Raw genomic sequence first — 16,412 nt, 5'->3', positions numbered from 1 at the left:
TTTGATCATTAATGATGCGTTGTTGTACCCGGAGTCGACTCTGTTGGGGAACGTAGTAATTTCAAAATTTTCCTACGCACACACAGGATCATGGTGATGCATAGCAACGAGAGGGGAGAGTGTTGTCCACGTACCCTCGTAGACCGTTAAGCGGAAGCGTTATGACAACGCGGTTGATGTAGTCGCACGTCTTCATGATCGACCTATCCTCAGTACCGAACGTATGGCACCTCCGCGTTCAGCACACGTTCAGCTCGGTGACGTCCCACGAACTCACGATCCAGTAGAGCCTGGGGAAGAGTTTCGTCAGCACGACGGCGTGGTGACGATGTTGATGAAGTTCTGCAGCAGGGCTTCGCCTAAACACCGCTACAGTATGACCGAGGTGGATTATGGTGGAGGAGGGCACCGCACACGGCTGGGAGAGATCTTTGTGATCAACTTGTGTGTCTAGAGGTGCCCCCTGCCCCTTTATATAAAGGAGCAAGGGGGAGGCCGGCCGGACCTTGTTGGCGCGCCTAGGAGGAGGAATCCTCCTCCTAGTAGGAGTAGGATTCCTCCCTTTCCTACTCCTACTAGGAGGGGGAAAGGCAGGGAGTCAAAGAGAAGGAAAGGGGCGCCGCCCCCTTCTCCTAATCCAATTCGGACAGGGGGAAGGGGGCGCGCTGCCTGCCCTAGGCCGGCCTCTCTCTTTCCTTTATGGCCCAACAAGGCCCATTAGTCCCCGGGGTGTTTCGGTAACCCCTCCGGTACTCCGGTAAAATCCTGATTTCACCCGGAACTATTCCGATGTCCAAATGTAGGCTTCCAATATATCAATCTTTACGTCTCGACCATTTCGAGACTCCTCGTCATGTCCGTGATCAAATCCGGGACTCTGAACTACCTTTGGTACATCAAAACATATAAACTCATAAAACCGATGGTCACAGAACTTTAAGCGTGCGGACCCTACGGGTTCGAGAACTATGTAGACATGACCAAGACACGTCTCCGGTCAATAACCAATAGCGAAACCTGGATGCTCATATTGGTTCCTACATATTCTACGAAGATCTTTATCGGTCAAACCGCACAACACTATACATTGTTCTCTTTGTCATCGGTATGTTACTTGCCTGAGATTCGATCGTCGGTATCCCAATACCTAGTTCAATCTCGTTACCTGCAAATATCTTTACTCGTTCTGTAATACATCATCCCGTAACTAACTCATTAGTTATCATGCTTGCAAGGCTTATAGTGATGTGTATTACCGAGAGGGCCCAGAGATACCTCTCCGACAATCGGAGTGACAAATCCTAATCTTGATCTATGCCAACTCAACAAGTACCATCGGAGACACCTGTAGAGTACCTTTATAATCACCAAGTTATGTTGTGACATTTGGTAGCACACAAAGTGTTCCTCCGTTATTTGGGAGTTGCATAATGTCATAGTCATAAGAACATGTATAAGTCATGAAGAAAGCAATAGCAGTAAACAAACGATCAAGTGCTAAGCTAACAGAATGGGTCAAGTCAATCACATCATTCTCCTAATGATGTGATCCCATTGATCAAATAACAACTCATGTCTATGGTTAGGAAGCTTAACCATCTTTGATCAATGAGCTAGTCAAGTAGAGGCATACTAGTGACACTATGCTTGTCTATGTATTCACACATGTATTATGTTTCCTGTTAATACAATTCTAGCATGAATAATAAACATTTATCATGAAATAAGGAAATAAATAATAACTTTGTTATTGCCTCTAGGGCATATTTCCTTCAGCCTCCCACTTGCACTAGAGTCAATAATCTAGATTACACAGTAATGATTTTAACACCCATGGAGCCTTGGTGTTGATCATGTTTTGCTCGTGGAAGAGGCTTAGTCAATGGGTTTGCAACATTTAGATCTGTATGTATCTTGCAAATCTCTATGTCTCCCACATGTACTTGATCCCGGATGGAGTTGAAGCGTCTCTTGATGTGCTTGGTTCTCTTGTGAAATCTGGATTCTTTTGCCAAGGCAGTTGCACCAGTATTGTCACAAAAGATTTTCATTGGACCTGATGCACTAGGTATGACACCTAGATCAGATATGAACTCCTTCATCCAGACTCCTTCATTCTCTGCTTCCGAAGCAACAATGTACTCTGCTTCACATGTAGATCCTGCCACGACGCTCTGTTTAGAACTGCTCCAACTGACAGCTCCACCGTTTAATATAAACACGTATCCGGTTTGCGATTTAGAATCGTCTGGATCAGTGTAAAAGCTTGCATCAACGTAACCATTTACGATGAGCTCTTTGTCACCTCCATAAACGAGAAACATATCCTTGGTCCTTTTCAGGTACTTCAGGATGTTCTTGACCGCTGTCTAGTGATCCACTCCTGGATTACTTTGGTACCTCCCTGCTAGGCTAATTGCAAGGCACACATCAGGTCTGGTACACAGCATTGCATGCATGATAGAGCCTATGGCTGAAGCATAGGGAACACTTTTCATTTTCTCTCTATCTTCTGTAGTGGTCGGGCATTGAGTCTTACTCAACTTCACACCTTGTAACACAGGCAAGAACCCTTTCTTAGCTTGATCCATTTTGAACTTCTTCAAGACTTTATCAAGGTATGTGCTTTGTGAAAGTCCAATTAAGCGTCTTGATCTATCTCTATAGATCTTGATGCCTAATATATAAGCAGCTTCACCGAGGTCTTCCATTGAAAAACTTTTATTCAAGCATCCTTTTATGTTGTCCAGAAATTCTATATCATTTCCAATCAACAATATGTCATCCACATATAATATTAGAAATGCTATAGAGCTCCCACTCACTTTCTTGTAAATACAGGCTTCTCCAAAAGTCTGTATAAAACCATATGCTTTGATCACACTATCAAAACATTTATTCCAACTCCGAGAGGCTTGCACCAGTCCATAAATGGATTGCTGGAGCTTGCACACTTTGTTAGCTTCCTTTGGATCGATAAAACCTTCAGGTTGCATCATATACAACTCTTCTTCTAGAAATCCATTCAGGAATGCAGTTTTTACATCCATTTTCCAAATTTCATAATCATAAAATGCGGCAATTGCTAACATGATTCAGACGGACTTAAGCATCGCTATGGGTGAGAAGGTCTCATCGTAGTCAACTCCTTGAACTTGTTGAAAACCTTTTGCAACAAGTCGAGCTTTGTAGACAGTAACATTACCGTCAGCGTCTGTCTTCTTCTTGAAGAACCATTTGTTCTCGATGGCTTGTCGATCATCGGGCAAGTCAACCAAAGTCCACACTTTGTTCTCATACATGGATGCCATCTCAGATTTCATGGCCTCAAGCCATTTTGCGGAATCGGGGCTCATCATCGCTTCCTCATAGGTAGGTTCGTCATGGTTAAGTAACATGACCTCCAGAACTGGATTACCGTACCACTCTGGTGCGGATCTTGTTCTGGTTGACCTACGAGGTTCGGTAGTAACTTGATCTGAAGTTTCATGATCATCATCATTAGCTTCTTCACTAATTGGTGTAGATGTCACAGGAACCGGTTTCTGTGATGAACTACTTTCCAATAAGGGAGCAGGTACAATTACCTCATCAAGTTCTACTTTCCTCCCACTCACTTCTTTCGAGAGAAACTCCTTCTCTAGAAAGGATCCATTCTTAGCAACGAGGAGAAGTTGCCTACCAATTGGAACTACCTTCGCATCTGTCCAGAGTTCACAATGTCTTCCACGTTTCTCAACTCAGGCATTGCTTCGCGGATCCTATCCGTGGAGTGGACCACGAAATGCTTGATCTACAAGATAACCTCTCATATCGGGAATATCCCGTTCGTATCCTTGATCAAGCCGAGCGTACCACTCGACGCCATAACATCAAGTTTCTCAAGGTTCAATGGTCACACCATTCCGAGAAAGAAGCCACTTGGGAAAGGGAGGATCGTCTTTGACTCGAGTACCCCACCTTCTTCCTGGAGAATCCTAAATCTCGGGACGAGATTCTTTTGAGTGGGGGTGAGTTGTCACACCCTAGCTAGTTCAAGCATTAGAGTGTGCATCATGTTTAAATTCCTCTTAAATTTGAAATGGGGAAGGCAGAAACCCCCAACACCCCCCTGGAAACAACTAGGGTTTACTAAAATTATTCTCAATGAACCTGAAATGCCCTTCTAAAAAGTTCACCCTCTTTGTCTTGGGTTAGAACCTCTGGCAAAATTGGTGCACAATTTTCTAGGTCAACAAAAGGTCATTGAATTAAATCATAAGTATTTGAATTTGGGCATTTAAATGCTATAAAATAATTTAAATGCTCAAATAATTCTGGAAATAAATGTTTGCTGTTGGAAATATTCTAAACAGAGCCCACAATTATTTTCAGGATTTTTGGAAACGTTTTAGTATTTTTAATAAAGCCCAACAGTTGCAGTTAAATAGAAAAAGAAAACAAATCAGAAAAAGAGAGAGAGGGAGAAGCCCACCTGGGCCTTACCTGTGCTGGCCGGCTCACCTGGCCTGTGCCAGTCGTCACCCACCTCTGCCAGTAGGCAGAGGCGTGTCGCCGGCGCGTGCTCCCGCGGCCACCTCCTGCTTCCACCTCCTGCTGCCTCCTCGTCCCCATCCGAGCGCCACGGAGACGCCCAGCACCTCCCTGCACTCCTCCCCTCTCTCCCCCTCATCTCCCTCACCCTCTCCCGCGATGGCCGAGCGCGATCCTCGCCGCCGTTCGCCGTAGTTGCCACCAGAGCCACCCCCTCGCCTCCCTGACGTGCCTGTGAGCTCCGTCTCCATCGTCTACTCCTCCCCGTCGACTCACGCAACGTCGGACGCCTCCAAGTGCCTCCCCGACGCCTTCTTCTTCCTCGGTTCGCCGAGATCGCCGGCAACGCCCCGACGACGTCTGACCTCCCCCGAGCCCGCTGAGACGCGTCCTGCAACCGCCGTGAGCTCCTCTACCGATCCCCCCTCTTCTCTGCTTCGTTTGCCCGCCGTAGACGCCGCCCCCTTGCTCACCGTAGCACGCCACCGCGCGAGCTCGACGCCGGCGTCACTCCGGTGGCCTTTTGGTCAAGCGCGGGTGCTTAACGCACTCACCGCACCTCGCAGCGCCTCGCTAGCACGTCCATTTTCCCCCTAGCTCGCTGCAGCAGCAAAATCACCAACGGCCGAGCTCCGGCCGCCGCCACGAGCTCGACTCCGGCGAGCTCGCTCCACCCCAGCTCCTCCCACTTGCCCCACTAGATGCGCGCGAGCCCCAACTATGCGTAGGACCAAACCGCGGTCGAATTGGTTGCCTGTGGCCGATTTCCGTAGCTCTCCGCCGTCTCGGCCTCGCCGGCGGCTCAACGCCGGCGGGATTAACCCCGCTGACCAGGGGTTTGACCCTAGTTTGACTCCGCCTGAGACACTGATAGGTGGGGCCGGCTCCTAACTTTTTCAGATTAGTTTAAATTAGAGCTAATAACTCTGTTAGAGGCTAATGACGTCGTTAACTAACCCTCTCTCACTGACATGTGGGCCCAGGGCCTAACTAACCCAGTTTAGTGCTAACTAACCACTAACTAACTCTGTTAGTTAGCTGAGAGACTGACAGAAGGGGCCCACCAGTCAGGTTTGACCTGGGCTAGCGCCTTTGACCCGCTGACGTCACAGTGACGCAGTGCTGACGCATTAATTCAATTACTGGATTTATTCTTTAATAGAAAATTCCAGAAAATAGTCAAAACTTCTAAAAATCATAGAAAATCAACCATAGCTCCAAATGCAAAGTTTTATATATGAAAAATGATCAGAAAAATTCAATCTATCCATCCGTAATGGTTTCATGCATGACAAAACAAGTTAACCTTGCTGTTTAAGCAGAATAAGGTAATGCACTAATAAGGCCATGTTTAATGAACTAATATTTGAATCTTTGATTCAAATGAGTTCATACCATTCCATTTTAGCTTGCATTAGGCCAAGACACTTTCATCTTGCCATGTCATAGCATGCATCATATTGTTGCATATTTCCATGTGTTGATTATGTTCGGTGTGACTTTTGTGGTAGGTTCTGCCTCCGAGGATAACCCCGAGTATCCGTCTGAAGGGCAGTACCCTACTACCTCTACAACAGGCAAGAAACCCATTGATCATTCCTATACAACCCATGTTCCCGCTTCTGCTCTTGTTTACTGCATTAAGACAACGCGATTCAAACTGCTGTGTGCTACGGTAGCTGAACCCTTATCCTCTGCATGACCTGTCATTGCCACAGTAACTAGATGAAACCCACTTGCATGTGTAGGAGTTGATTCAGCCATGTATGTGATTCCTACCTTGCTATGCCTGCTATGCTTAGAGTTATGTCAGGTCTGGTTCATCTGGGTGATGGGCTAGAGTGATATGATTATGTCGGTAATATGAGGGATGTGTTGAACATGTTTTGGTAAAGGTATCGATGAGAGGCCATGTAGGAGTACATGGTGGGTTGTTTCATTGAGGCCGTCCATAAGAACTGAGATCTGTATGTGTGATTTAAGATGCAGTTACTATCGTACATTGGGCCCGAAACCAATGGACCCTCTCGGCTTCTTAATCACCCTAGTACTCTGTCCAGGAGTTGCAAATAGTTTCTGGTGTTTGTAGGTTATGTGTTGGCGGCCGTGCGTAGCGCTGACCCTAGGGGTGGGCTATGTTGCGGTAGATACACCGTAGCACGGTGTACTGAGTCACCCGTTTGGTGTCTTGGGAACCCTGTTCACATCGCTCGGGGCCGTAAGTGGAAACCTCGGCTGGACTCCCTGCGGATGGAACCTAGATAGGCGATAAACCTGGACTAGAGACTTAAGTGTTTAGGTAGGCCGTGGCCGACACCCTCGCTGGGCTTCCGCTTAAAGGTTGTCGAGTACATGTCGTGTAAATGGCGGTAAGTGGTGAAAGCATGTATGAAGAAGTACACCCCTGCACGGTATAAAACTATTCGAATAGCCGCGTCCGCGGTAAAGGACTACTTGGTTGCCTATACAGTTCATAGAGAAGTTAATGGATACTACTAAAAGACTCAAGATAAGTGTGAGTACCGAGGAAGGCCCTCTCGTAGGATGACGAGAGAGGATCCCCGGTGGAGTATTGTGTTGGTGAGTAGTGGACTCGTGTGCGAAAACTATTTTACTAGTGGAGTTCCGTAGGATAGCTTAGCCAAGAGTTAAAGCTGGCTTGCTGCAATAACCCCACCACCTTCTTGAGAATGATCATGTATATTAGGTTCTGATGTAAGACTTGCTGAGTACCTTGTACTCATGTTTGCTTATTTATTGTTTTCAGATGACAACACCACCCCCTCCGGTGGGTTTTATGTAGACCTTAATGTCGACGAGTGACTAGCCACCCAGGTGGTGATCCTGGCCATGGAGGGCCCTATGTAGATAGACAGGCTTCGAGAAGCCTTCTTTCTTTCTAGTGTCTGTACTCAGACTAGTTGCTTCCGCATGTGCTTGTACGATTGTATGACTTGAGTGTCGGGTCATGTGACCCCTATCTGTATGAACATGTTATGTATGGCTCTCGGGAGCCTTTAATTAAAGTACTTGAGTTGTAGAGTTTTGTTGTGATGCCATGTTGTATGTACTCATATCGGGCATATTGTGTGTATGATTGAAATGCTTGGTATGAGTGGGATCCGACAATCTAGTTGTTTATCCTTGGCAGTTTTTCTTATGGGGAAATGTAGTGTAGTGTTCCTCGAGCCATAGTAGTCCGCTACAGCCTGGTTCACCGGAGTCCTGCTAGCCCAGCACTACTGTTCAGGACACTTGACTGGCCGGCATGTGTTTCACTTTGTTCCTATGTCTGTCCCTTCGGGGAAATGTCACGCGGTGATATCCGGAGTCCTGCCTAGCCTGCTACAGCCCGGGTTTCCCTGGAGTTCTGTTAGTCCAGTGCTACAGCCCGGAATCACTCGCTGATGACCGACATGCTCGATGTGATTCATGTATGCCTGTCTCCATAGGTCTGTGCCGCTTTGGGTTCACGACTAGCCATGTTGGCCTGGGTTCTCTGTCATATGGATGCTAGCGACACTATCATATACGTGAGCCAAAAGGCGCAAACGGTCCCGGGCCATGGTAAGGCGACACCCGTGGGATACCGTGCGTGAGGCCGCAAAGTGATATGAGGTGTTACCGGCTAGATCGATGTGACTTGGAATCGGGGTCCTGACATCTGATACCAGCTTCTCACAAACCGGAGCTTATCACAACAAGCATAATGGTTTTCGGTAGGGAATGGCCCACCTTTGGGGACGAAATGATATCCATTGGCTCTTATTACTTTGACATTTTTTCTCGTGTCAACATAGAACAACAGGAGTGTTGCGTGAATTTTTGTGATTTTTCGGGGTTCGTTTGGACATTTTTTATGTATTAACTAAGTTTTCAATGCATTTATGTGCTTAACTCAAATTTGAACTAGATGCGCATGCTCCAGTGCATATAAATTGGTTGAAAAATCAAATTTGTGTTCTTGGGTGCATGCTTAGGTCCCATGCAAGAAATGGGAATGAATTTCAAACACCAGCGCACCGTTGATTGTAGGCAAAATGTTGAGATGCCTGGTTTTTAAATTTTAGTAAATCCAAAACTTGTGTGAAATTCATGAAACTTGGCATGCTATCATGGAGCGGCACCCGACATGTCGTGCTAAAATTTTTGTCCCATTTGGGGCAGGTTTGGGTATATGCTTCTCACGACAAGCATGATGGTTTTCAGTAGGGAACGCCCCACCATTGGGGACGAAATAATATCCATTGCCTCTTATTACTTTCAAATTATTTTCTCGTGTCAACATAGAACAACAGGAGTGTTGTGTGAATTTTTGTGCTTTTTCGGGGTTCGTTTGGATATTTTTATGCACTAACTGAGTTTTCAATGCATTTATGTGCATAATTCAAATTTGAACTACATGCGCATTCTCTAGTGCATATAAATTGGTTGAAAAATCAAATCTATGTCCTTGGGTGCATGCTTAGGTCCCATGCAAGAAATGGGAATGAATTTCAAACACCTGGGCACCGTTGATTGCCGGTAAAACGTTGAGATGCCTGGTTTTTAAATTCTAGTAAATCCAAAACTCGTATGAAATTCATGAAACTTGGCATGCTATCATTGAGCGGCACCCGACATGTTGTGGCATTTTTCGTATCCATTTTGAGAGAAGGTGCACTCGAATAATGACTGCCAACAAAGGCATTTTGAAAAAAAAACTGCCACTTTAATATCTCAAACGTTTGTATAATTCAAACCGTGTGCATTCGGTTAACCATTCACGTGACGCCATGTGTCTTGGTTTTAATGGCTATAGGAGGTGCCGTGTGGACAGCTGCTCGACTGTACGGGAGGCGTGCGAGCGCAGTCCGGTGTGTAGGCTCACCGGGAAGCATACAAGATGTTCAACGCAGGATTTGTGCATCTCTTCAACGCAAACAGTTCAGATTACGATATGCAAATTGAAGCCAGACTTCGGCGCTAAGCCAAGAGACACTGCGATTTGTCAAAATATGCAGGTAAAAATCAATATCACTATCTATTTTTCCGCTAAAATTCAGTAATTAACCATAGATTTCATTCATATTGGAGATTGAGCAGTCGTTCTCACCGGGAAGCGAGACAGCCTTGGACCGCCGCCCGCCTCGCTCCCACTGGTCTATATTAATGGCACCGCCGAGCAGCCGCACCCTCCCCCATCCTCGCCACACACACAATTCCTCTCTCTCCACCCGCATCCTCGATGCCACTCTGAGTCCTCAAAGCCGTCAGTGTACGAGGATGCCGCCGAAGCGCCCCATCGGAGGGAGTGGCGACGCTGGGGCTGCTGAAGCATCGGAGCACGACGTCAATACGGAGACAGAGGTTTCCATCCCCGCCGACGAGGTGGAGAACGAGGCTGCCAACAAGCGGAGGCGGGTCGAGAAAGAACCGCAAGCAACTCCAGCAGGCCTAGACTTCATCAACAACCTCCCCGATGATATGTTGATAGTCATCATATCCCTCCTCCCAATCCAAAATCGGGCGAGGTCAGCCGCCGTTTCCCGGCGGTGGCGCACCCTATGGCTCCGCACCCCTGTCGACCTCCTCCACGCCCACAAGCTCTGCCATGGCTATCACCAAAGCTTGGATGCATTCTCCCAGATCCTCGGCAGTCACCATGGCCCAATCAAAGGCCTTATCATGGGCAAGTTCTGTTCCAATGGCAAGGAGCAAGCCAAGCTTGATGAGTGGTTCCCATCCCGCGCCATAGATCAGCTCAAGAAGCTAAGTTATGATGATGGGCTTATGAGCTTACTGCCGACGTCCGTGCTCCGCTTCGCGCCAACGCCGCGCCTCGCCAAGTTCATGAACTGCCATCCCCCCCCCCCATTAATGACGTGCCTGCTCTTTTCTACCACGACTGAAGCACCTCGAGCTTGTCGTCGTCCGCATCACAAAGGATGACATGGAGTGCCTACTCCGTGGCTGTAGTGCACTCGAGTTCCTTTGTCTTCAGGCGATGAATTGGTCGACTACCTTGCACATCACCTCCAGGACTCTCTGCACTATTTATGTGTGTTGCTGGTGCTGCAACGAGAAATCACAAAAGGTGGACCACAGTATGGTCATACAGGACACACCTTCACTTGAGAGATTACGTGTAGTTGATCAACAAGGTCCAACAAGAATCAATGTCATTTCTGCGCCGTAATTGAAAGTGGTGGGCTACTCGTTTGTCAAATACTACAACTTTTAGGTGCAATAGTCGCCTTATATACCTCTCCTTCTTGATATCAACGTTATTTCTAGTTTTGAAGATGTATGTTCGTCTCTCATCCAACGAAGCTTCACCCAGACTCTGGGTACAGTGAAGGTCTTGGCACTAGAATCTGTCGTCCCCAACCTGGACCAAGTTTTCAGTTGCCTGAGATGCTTTATGTGCCTGAAGAAGTTGTATATCGAGGTGATGTTCCTTTCCTGTTAAATGTTAACCATAAGGGAGTTCAATTTTTTGCACCTTTTCCCAAGTTTACAATGACAATGTACTACAATTTCTGAAGGAATTTTGGAGGATTTTAGGACATACACCCCCACCCCATATTGGTTGCTTCATTCATATGGTTACAATCGTCCATAAGCATTTCTCCTTTGGATTCATATGTACTACTTTTCTTAGGGAATTTTTCATCCAATCCAACCTCTTGTGAAGAAGGCTACATGTTTCTGCGTTGTAGTCAAATTAATGCCCATGTTAATCATGCCAGATCAAAGATGGCACGTTGGTGCATTTTACAAATCCTGCAAACCAAATGGGCGTGTAGCAGTGTTCAAAACTGCATGTAGGCACTAACACGTTCTCTTCTTTTGCAGTGCATATTAGGTCTAGTGGAAGATGTTGATAACGACAATCACATCAGATGCCTGGATCTGCATCTCTCAAATATTACTTTGAACTCCTACCAAGGGACCCCACCGGAGATTACACTCGCCATGTTCTTTCTTGCCAGAGCAAAGGTGCTGAGGGTGCTGATGTTGAACACGCATTGAATTAGGAAAGATCAATGGTATGATTATCAGAGGCGGCTAGTACTGCGGGATGGAAGTGGCTCCAAAAATGCCAAACTTCGTATTGGAAGAGCATATGGCAAAGCAATTGGAAGCTATTGTGTCAAACCCATACTTGACTTATCATCGGCTGATCCCTTTTCAGAAATGAGACAGCTTGCAATGTTTGAATTTGGGCGTTGTAATCTTTGAATTTGAACCTTGCAATATTTATGGTATTTGTTATATTGAACCATTTATGTTCTCTTGTCTCAACACAAACAGTTCATCCAGGTGAACCGCATGTCGTACATCGCACACACCTTGATCTGGCTAACCGTTTCTTTTGTGTTCCCTAATCACAAACAGTTCATCCGAGTGAACTATATGATGTACATCGCACACACCTTGATCTGGCTGACCGTGTGTTTCCTAATCACAAACAGTTCATCCGAGTGAACCGTATGCTGTACATCGCACACACCTTCATCTGTCTGCCCGTTTCTTTTGTTCCTCCTCATCGAAAATGGTTACTTGAACTGAACTATATGCCCTGAATCGCACAAGCAACTAAAATCTGAACCGTGTTTGATGCATCCGTCATCGCAAATGCTTTTGCACCTTTTTGACGGTTTTTTTACACCACCGTTTGCGATTATTGCATCGCACACAGTTTCGTCGAAGGGTCTCTGATCGTAGTGTCACGTTAGCAGCATCCTGCAGTAGTGTAACGACAACGACCACACAGCGTAGTGGCAGCTCGCCGGAGTGGCGCTAGGGGTTGCAGCTTGCCGTGCTAAGAGCACCAGGAGGAAGCCCTCGCCCGGCTACATCCAGGGAGCATGCAGTTGGGCACAAGAAGGCCGTAGTGGACGGCGGCAACCAGTTGGGCGATGGCTGAACCTACAACATCGACGGAGTCATCACTATGCAACATGGGAAGGCTTGATGAGGTGAGCAAAGGCCTCCTGGGAACTCCAGGAACACGATGACATGCTCGGCCTCGAGCGATTCAAGCTAAGGGTGAGACGGCGACATGGACACCGGCGGGGAGCTCGGCCACGGTGGGACAAGTAGCTAGGGGAAAGGAGAGTGGCTCACAGGGAGTCTTATGGAATGGTCGGTGTGGTCGTGAACATCCTCATTGCTGTGAATTGACAACCGCAAACGGCAGATACCTGATACCCCATTTTGCATCATGTTTTCCTACTGATATTTATGATGTTTTTATGCATAATAATGCTTTTTGGAGTAAGTCTAATGCCTTTTCTCTTATAATATGCAAGGTACACACAAAGAGAGAGAATTTCGGCACCTGGAAATCTAGACCTGGAAAAGCTATGTCAGGGCACCTATTATGCACAACTCCAAACAAGCTGAAATTTTACAGAGATTTTTCATGGAATATATGAGGAAATTGGAGCCAATAAGTACCATAGGGGGCCCACCAGGTGGGCACAACCCGCCTGGGCGCGCCAGGGAGCCCAGACGCGCCTTGGTGGGTTGTGCTCTACTCGGCCCACCTCCGGTGCCCATCTTTTGGTATATAAGTCATTTTCACCTAGAAAAAATAAGGATAGGACTTTCGGGACGGAGCACCGCCGTCTCGAGGTGGAACTTGGGCAGGAGCACATTTTCCCTCCAGCGGTGCGATTCCACCGGGGGGAACTTCCCTCCCGAAGGGGGAAATCATCATCATCATCATCACCAACCGCTCTCCCATCTTGAGGAGGGCAATCTCCATCAACATCTTGAACAGCACCATCTCATCTGAAACCCTACTTCATCTCTTGTGTTCAATCTTTGTACCGGAACTATAGATTGGTGCTTGTGGGTGACTAGTAGTGTTGATTACATCTTGTAGTTGATTACTATATGGTTTATTTGGTGGAAGATTATATGTTCACATCCATTATGCTATTTAATACCCCTCTGATATTGAGCATGATTATCATTTGTGAGTAGTTACTTTTGTTCTTGAGGTCACGAGAGAAATCATGTTGAAAGTAATCACGTGAACTTGATATTTGTTTGATATTTTGATAGTATGTGTGGTGTGATTCCATTAGTGGTGTCTGTGAACATCGACTACATGACACTTCACCATATTTGGGCCTAAGGGAATGCATTGTGGAGTAGTTATTAGATGATGGGTTGCGAGAGTGACAGAAGCTTAAACCCTAGTTTATGTGATATTCCTTAAGGGACCGATTGGATCCAAAAGTTTAGTGCTATGGTTAGAATTTATTCTTAATACTTTTCTTGTAGTTGCATATGCTTGTGAGGTGGTTAATCATATGTAGGAGGTTTGTTCAAGTAAGAACAACACCTAATCACCGGTCCACCCACATATCAAATTATCATAGTAACGAACACGAATCGAATCAACATGATGAAAGTGACTAGATGAAATTCCCGTGTACCCTCAAGAACGCTTTGCTTAATATAAGAGACCGTTTTGGCCTGTCCTTCGCCTCAAAAGGATTGGGATATCTTGCTTCACTTTTGTTACTACTATCAATACTTGCTCGTTACAAATTATCTTTCTATCAAACTACTCTGTTACTTACAATTTCATCACTTGCAGACATTACCTTGCTGAAAACCACTTGTCATTTCCTTCTGCTCCTCGTTGGGTTCGACACTCTTACTTATCGAAAAGAGCTACAATTGATCCCATATACTTTTGGGTCATCAAGGCTATTTTCTGGCACCGTTGCCGGGGAGTGAAGCGCCTTTGGTAAGTGGAATTTGGTAAGGAAACATTTATATAGTGTGCTGAAATTTACTGTCACTTGTTACTATGGAAAACAATCCTTTGAGGGGTTTGTCTGGGGTATCTTCACCTCAACCAGAACCACAATTAGCTACCCCTCAACCTACTTCACCTACTGAAAATATTGAATATGAAATTCCTTCGGGTATGATAGAACAACTGCTAGCTAATCCTTATGCAGGAGATGGAACCGAACATCCTGATATGCACTTGATATATGTGGAACAACTTTGTGGATTGTTTGAGCTTGCAGGTTTACCCAGAGATGAAGTTAAGAAGAAGTTTTTCCCTTTACCTTTGTAGGGAAAAGCATTGGCATGGTATAGGTTATGCAATGATATTGGATCTTGGAATTGGAATTGATTGAAATTGGAGTTCCACCAAAAAATTATCCTATGCATCTAGTTCATCATGATTGGAATTACATATATAATTTTTGGCCTCGTGAAGGAGAAAGTATCACTCTAGCTTGGGGGAGGCTTAAGTCAATGTTATATTCATGCCCCAATTAGAACTCTCAAGAGAAATTATTATCCAGAATTTTTATGCTCGGCTTTCTCATAATGATCGATCCATGATTGATAGTTCTTGTGCTGGTTCATTTATAAAGAAGACTATTGAATTCTGGTGGGATCTTTTGGAAAGAATTAAACGCAACTTTGAAGATTGGGAACTCGGCGAAGGTAAAGAGTCAGGTATTAAGATTAAGTATGATTGTGTTAAATTTTTATGAATACCGATGCTTTTCAAAAGTTTAGCACTAAATTTGGACTTCACTCTGAGATAGTAACCTCCTTTTGTGAATCATTTGCTACTCATGTTGATCTCCCTAAAGAGAAGTGGTTTAAATATCACCCACCTATTAAAGAAGAAATTAAAGAACCGGAGCTAGCTAAAGAGGAAACTATACTTTATAATGTTCATCCAGTGGTTCCTACTGCTTATATTGAGAAACCACCTTTCCCTGTTATGATAAAGGAACATGCTAAAGTTTCAACTGTGGTCAACAAAAGTTATATTAGAACACCTAAACCAGATGAGCAAGTTAGAGTAGAGCCTAGTGTTGCTATGGTTAAGGATCTCTTGGAAGAAAATATAGATGGGCATGTTATTTACTTCTGTAATGAAGCTACTAGAATTGCCAAACCTGATAAAGAGGATAAACATAGACCCATTGTTGGCATGCCTGTTGTCTCAGTTAAAATAGGAGATCACAGTTATCATGGTTTATGTGACATAGGTGCTAGTGTGAGTGATATTCCCTTTACCTTATATCAAGAAATTATGAATGACATAGCACCCGCTGAAATAGAAGAAATAGATGTCACTATTAAACTGGCTAATAGAGACGCCATCACACCACCTGGGCTTGTTAGAGATGTTGAAGTCTTGTGTGGGAAAATAAAATACCCTACTAATTTTCTTGTTCTTGGTTCCTGATACGTCTCCAGCGTATCTATAATTTATGAAGTATTCATGCTGTTATTTTATCATTCTTGGATGTTTTACAATCATTTTATAGCAACTTTATATCATTTTTGGGGACTAACCTATTGACCCAGCGCCCAGTGACAGTTGATGTTTTTTGCTTGTTTTTTACATTGCAGGAAATCAATATCAAACGGAGTCAAAACACCGCGAAACTTTTTGTGGATTTTTTATGGACCAGAAGACTCCCGATGGGCCAGAGCAGCACCTGGGGGTGCCCCGAGGGGGGCACAACCCACCAGGGCGCGCCTGGGGTCCCAGGCGCGCCAGGTGGGTTGTGCCCACCTCAATGGCCTCCCACACCCCCTCTTTACCCTATAAATTCCCAAAAAATCCAGTAACCCTTTGGGTTAGCCTAGATTAGAAGTTTCGCCACCGCAAGGCTCTGTGGCCGCCGAAAACCAATCTAGACCCTTTCCGGCACCCTGCCGGAGGGGGGAATCATCTCTGGTGGCCATCTTCATCATCCCGGCGACCACCACGATGAGTAGTGAGTAGTCCACCCTCGGGGTTGAGGGTTTGTACCAGTAGCTATGTGTTTAATATCTCTCTCTCTCTCTCGTGTCCTTGAGATGTCATGATCTTGATGTATTGCGGGCTTTGT

This window comes from Triticum urartu, chromosome 2A (assembly GCF_056163025.1).
Source record: "Triticum urartu cultivar PI428250 chromosome 2A, HENAU_Tu73, whole genome shotgun sequence".
Lineage (NCBI taxonomy): Eukaryota > Viridiplantae > Streptophyta > Magnoliopsida > Poales > Poaceae > Triticum > Triticum urartu.
Note: the sequence above shows the minus strand (reverse complement) of the source record.